This window comes from Tiliqua scincoides, chromosome 2 (genome assembly GCF_035046505.1).
Source record: "Tiliqua scincoides isolate rTilSci1 chromosome 2, rTilSci1.hap2, whole genome shotgun sequence".
NCBI classification, from domain to species: domain Eukaryota; kingdom Metazoa; phylum Chordata; class Lepidosauria; order Squamata; family Scincidae; genus Tiliqua; species Tiliqua scincoides.
In genome coordinates, this window is record NC_089822.1 from 263488073 (window position 1) to 263494072 (window position 6000).

Genomic DNA, 6000 nt, shown 5'->3' on the forward strand with positions numbered 1-6000 from the left:
GAACCCACCACAGCCTTATGATTTATACATTACAAATATTTATAGGCCATCTTTGAATAAGAATCTCCAAAGCAGCTCATAGAGATCAAAACACAATACAAATTTTAAACAGCATCTATTAAGAGGAAAAAGCAGTTGCAAAAACACTTTAAAAATAGAAAAGAAGAGCCCTGCTGGACACAACCACAGGTCTGCAGAGCCCAGCCTCCTGCTTCCAGCTTTGGCCAGACAAGAGGGCTCAGGGGAACCAAGGCAGATCGTCTTGGCCAGCAGTCCTCTCTTGTTGTTGCTTCTAATTTCAAAAGAAATCCTGAACCTAGAGGTTCCACACAGCTGTTGTGACTAGTAGTAATGGATACAACCTGATCCCAAGGAACTTTCCCACTGCTTTTAAAGCTATCTGCTTTGAACCACCATCACATCTTGTGGCCCTGAATTCTGTGAGTCAAAGCTAATAATTTCGGCAGTTGTGGTGACAGAGAAGGCAAAATGTCCACCAAGGCTCACTGGAGAAGGGCTGCCTTGTCTGCCGCCCACCTTCCATCTCAACAAGAACACAGATTAGGCAGCTTAGCCTGGTCTCCACCCCCAGCAGGATGAGTTGGTAGGAATCCAGCCAGTGCTAGAGTGGGCAGTGCCACTGTAGCTGGGGAAGGCCAGGAAAAGTTTTGAATGCATTGCCACAGAAGGGGGGGATGTGAAGCAGCACAGCAGGGAGAAAGGTTCAATCTCGTCCAGTTCTGGTCAATGCATCTCAAAAAGAATGTAGTGGAAATGGAGAAGGTGCAGAAGAGAGCAACCAAAATGATGGGGCACCTTCCTTATGAGGAAAGGCTGCAGCGTTTGGGGCTCTTCAGTATAGAAAAGAGGCACCTGAGGGGGGACATGATGGAGACATACAAAATTATGTAGGGGATGGACAAGGTGGACAGAAAGGGGATCTTTTCCCTCTAACACAACTTCAGAAACAAGGAACATCCACTAATATTGAGTGTCAGGAGAGTGAGGGCAGACAAAAGAAAAACATATCTTTACCTAATGTGTAATTAGTCTGTGGAACTCCTTGCTACATGATGTGGTGATGGCATCTGGCCTAGATTCCTTTAAAAGGGGAATGGACAAATTTCAGGTGGGAAATTCCATCACAGGCTATAAGCCATGATGGGTATGTGCAACCTCCTGCTTTTAGGCTACCTCAGAATGCCAGATGCAGAGGAGGGCACCAGGGTGCAGGTCTCTTGCTGTCCCGTGTCACTGTGAGGTACAGGAAGCTGGACTAGATGGGCCTATGGACTGATCCGGCGGGACTCTTCTGAAGTTCTTATGTTAAAACGATGACATAAAAATTAAGTGGAAATGTTTCGCTAAAGGGATAGCTGCATTATTATTTTGGGTTTGGATCGCTTACCCCAGCAAAAGGCAGAGGCCTCTTCATCCGGTCCCTGAGCATCGGGCACCCACGGATCTTCCCCTCGTTCCAGCTGGGCAATGAGGTCAGGCTTGGCAGCTGGAAATCGCCCTTGGGAAGGAGAAGAGAACATTAAGTTCAGCTGAAGGTCCATGAACCCTCAGAGCTCTCCTTGTGAAGGCAGAGAAGAAACCAAAGGAGTGAAATCATTTTTGGACAGCAGGGCTCGGCAAGCTTCTTCTGGACCATGGCCAAAGGCCGCGTCTGGGAGTGGAGAGTGAGCTGCGTTCATCCCTATATCTAATAAATGGAGGGAAGAATAAAAAACCCAACTAACTCTGAATGTTTGTTTTACTTAAGTAATAAATACTGCAAATTTTATTATTACAAAGCAGAGCTTCTAATTTGAATTAGACACACATTTTAAATTATGGATGGTAAGTGAAGGAGAACGCCTGGCAGTTTAGCTATACATTGCGCCACAAGTAGGAAAGACAAGAAAGACACACAACTGTGTGGCAGATAAAACTCAGCCATTTCCGAGGAATCCAAATGGAGGGTGTACATCCCTGCTCCAGCTTCTCAATGTCCCTCTTAAAATGTGGGGCAAGAACAGGTCACAGCATTAACAATGACCAGCCCTTAAACCTCCTCTCTGGAAAATGATTTCCGTTCTTCCTCTCCCCCCCCCCCATGACCACAGTCATGCACACAGTCCAGTTTAGGCCTGCAGGCTGCACTCCTTTTCCTTCCCACAGGATACAGTGGGATTTACTTCTGAATAGACGTGCACCGAATCCTGCTCCACCAGTTTCTGGATGCAGTTCAGTTCAGCTCAAGTTCATGCAGGAGGCTGATCCATCTGGCTTGGCTCTGTGAGTGCTGCACCCCCCAAGCAGTGGCCACTTGACCCTGATTCCGTCTCGTGTTCCACACTTTGTGGGCGCTTTGCAAGCCAAGCTGGCTCAACCTGTTTCATGCTGCTGCTCCAGGCTGCTGGGCTCACCTCCCTCTGCTCCTTCTCAGAGCATTTTGGAATCTTGCCTTGTTGCATGAGAGCTGATGCTGGGAGTCCCAGTTAAGTTTGATCTCGGTGGTGCAGAGCCTCATGACTCGTGAGTAGCGCACTCCGTCAAGCATAGCAAGCTGTAAACTTCTCATATTGTGTTCTGAACAAACCTCAGAATCACAGGGCCTGAATCACAGAGAGATGAATGTAGGAGTTTTCAGGAGGAGGTGCTCTCCCCCCCATGAGCTTGGCAGCAGAAGTGCCATCAGTGTCCCAGTTATGTGCTGAATGGGTTCACCCTGTGCTTAGTGGAAGGCTTTCACCCCATGATCATGATATCGACTCCCCCCTGCCTTGTAGCTGCCATATATCAAGGAAGAAAAGGGGAGGGAGGCACAGCACGGTCTTTGGGGCTGGAGCCTTCCACTGGCTTTGGGGCCTCACAGGGCTGGGTGGTGTTGTTTAGCAGACCAGATGCAGCTCATGGGCCGTAGGACGCCACTTCCTGTTTCAGAGGAAGGGAAAAAGTCTTCCTGAAAATGAAAAAGGCTATTTGGCCACATGAAGAAAGGAGCCCACTTACCCACAGAGGCCACATTCCGGTAATTCTCCAGCATGACTTCCCTGTACAAGGCTCTTTGGTCTGCATCCAGCAGAGCTGCCTCTTTCTCAGTGAAATGCATGGCCACATCCTTGAAAATCACCAGACCCTGCAAGAACAAAACACCCTCAGACAGTGTCCAGGACCCCAGACCTTCCTCCGCATCTCTGGCACAGGCAGGAAATGAGTGGCTCCCAACCCAGACAAGACATGCACACTTCCCTGCCTCACCAGAAGAAGCCTGCAAGTATTTTCAGGCATCAAGTATAATCTTTTCCTAATCATGGATCCAGATAGTTTTTTGAGCAGTTTAGTCTCCACAGAATGGATAAAAACACTTGGGGAAAGCTGAACAAGGAAGTTGGGCATTTGCTCCTCTCATTGGCACTTTGTGTGCACTTCTGCCTACATGGCTGCTGTCAGGAGGGAAGATTTCAGATGATTTGCTAGGAGAGGACAGTTCTCATCAATATCCTGTTGAGGCTTTCCAGGAGGGAGGCCTTATTCTTCAGTGATGGGCAGCCCAGTCCTCACCTGCACGGGCACAACCAAGACCTGCGCAGCAGCCAGCACAGGTGAGGAGGCAGCTAGAGGGGAGTTTTTCCTGTTACCACAAGTAACATCCCAGCCAGTCCTATGGGGTTACTTGAATCTCCACCAGCTATATAGCTAGCAGACGTCCAAGCATCCTAGTGTAACACTGGCTCGCCCTGGGGAGAGGTCAGGATACGGCAGAGGAGACATCTGCTGATCCTGCCCCCCTCCCAGGCCCAGTTCAACCACCCCCAATCTGCCCCTGCCCAGAAACACCCCCTTCCACTGCTGGAACTTTCACCACCCTCCGAAAGCCGCTGCACCGCTCTGCAGTGTACGTACCTCTGCCAGTGGCCTGGATAGAACACCAGCAGGGTACCAGGCCCCCCCCCCACCGGCCAGGCCTGCCTACTCTTATGGTATTGCATATCTTCCACATGGCACATTTACAACACCTTTGGCCAGTGCAGGGACCGCTACAGGCACAATTTAGGATTGTTCTGTCAATCTGTGAAATCTCCAACTAGTGTCCAGGATTTCAGCCAAGCCAGGCCCTGCCTGGGACTCTTGGGGTGTAGCTGCCAATCAGAGTACACAGCCTGGGACAGGCAGACTGAGGGTCTGACTCCATATCTCAGCCTCCTATGCATGAAGCAGAGTATTCCTGCCTTGGATGGTGAACGTGGATTTGTCGTGGAAAACTTTGCAGCAGGAGGTGTGTAGCTTCCTGTTAAGGCTACAGACCTGCTGAAGACAATACTGCTTGGACCAGTAGACCAGAATGGTTCTCATGCATTTAGCACAAATCTGTCAGGACCCACCGGAAACGATGTCATGACCGGAAGTGACATCATCAAGCAGGGAAAAGTTTTAGCACTCCTAGGTTGCACCCTACCCACAATTACCCAGCAGTAAGTCCCATTTACTATCATTGTAAAGTGAATATACATAGTAGCTTCTTAAAAGTACAGGTCTGTCACATTTCCCCAAATGCAGTCACATCCCAGGGGAGCATCAAGTCTAATATACTAAAAATAAAATATTGAAATGAATGGGGACCCACCTGAAACTGGCCTAGTGGGTCCTTACTCACAGTTTGAAAAACTACCATAGCCTTTCTAGAACTCCTTTTTTTTCAACTTCCTTCCATTTCTGCCCAACCCACAGGTGTGCCTGTTTGATCCTTGTTGTGCAGATGCAGCATTGGGCAGAAATGACTTAATCTTAATTTTTTCCATTGAGATATCTGATAAATCAACATTTTAAATGTTCACAGTGGCCTTTTGCTGTATTGTCTGTAAGCGGCAAAAGACTTTTACACGTGTTGCAACTGTCCTGCTCGTGGTTCCCCACCACAAAACTACCAATGTGCTCCTAAAACTCCATACCTGAGCTGGATCTGCGGTACCCATTTGGAAGTCCGAGAGAGGAATTGCTGATCCACACTGAATCCGGGTTGCCAGTCTGCAGTCTGTGGGAGCAGAAAGAACAAGGCATGTCAGGGCTGGGTCTTCTCAGCATCACGTCCTGTCCCAAAGCCTGGAAGGCAGAAGACTGAGACATTCTGGAGTGAAAGTCTCAAGGGGAGGTCTGGATTTTGGCTCCTCTCTTCCCCAACCTCTGAAGAAATTCTGGCATTAGGTGTTGTGTTGGAAAATGTGTGATAGAACCAGAGGTGGCCCATCAATGGCTTTCTTGCCCACTATTAAACACCCCCCACTCCAACTGCTACCATCTTTGTGGTTGTGTTCATTGGTGCAGCCATTTCTAGGAAGTTTCCCCAGAGAGAATCTGTGCTCAGGACAGAGGATTGTCCTCTCCCTCCCTCCTCCAGCTCAGGGAGGTACACAGGCGAGCCACTCCCCCCTCCCCAGTGCAACATGCCAGGTACTCTGAATGCACCCAAGGGAAGAGCCTCCCCTCCCCCCTGCACTATTCCTGGGTGTCGCACAGACCACCCACCTCTGCAGCCACAGACTCTCCTCCAGTGCAGAGTGCAAAGGGAAGATCCTGCCTGTGCTTGGGGGTAGCAAAGCAACCAGGTCCTTCTCCTTTGCCAGCCTTCGCGAAGACCTCTTCCAAGGAGGCAAGAGAGGCGGAGCATGAGTCCCAGGGATTCTTGAGCACTGCCCTCCCCCTGGATCCAGAGCATGCTGGGAGGTGTAGTTCTTTGTTGCTTTTGTCAAAGACACTCACACTACCTTTGCTGCAGGCTTTGGGGAGGGAGGAGGCTTCTGGGTGCACCTGATGCGTTGCCACCCCTGGACCCAGTGCAAAGGAGGACGAGCTCTGGGTATTGTTTTGGGGTGCAGAAGGGAGAGAGGCAGGTTCAGCTCTCTGCCTCTCCTGGTAATCTGGCCAGAGATGCTCAGGGGGTCTTCTCTGCAGCCTTGGGGAAAGGCTTGCCCACCCTTGTCACCACCCTCCTGCAATCTGTTTCATCCTCTC

At 49.8% G+C, this 6000-nt stretch overlaps 1 pseudogene; it reads right to left on the bottom strand.

The window, feature by feature from the left end:
* LOC136640514 (zinc finger protein 208-like) overlaps positions 1 to 5617 on the bottom strand; it is a 74942-nt pseudogene extending 69325 nt beyond the window's left edge.
* Between the last annotated feature and the right edge of the window lie 383 nt (positions 5618 to 6000).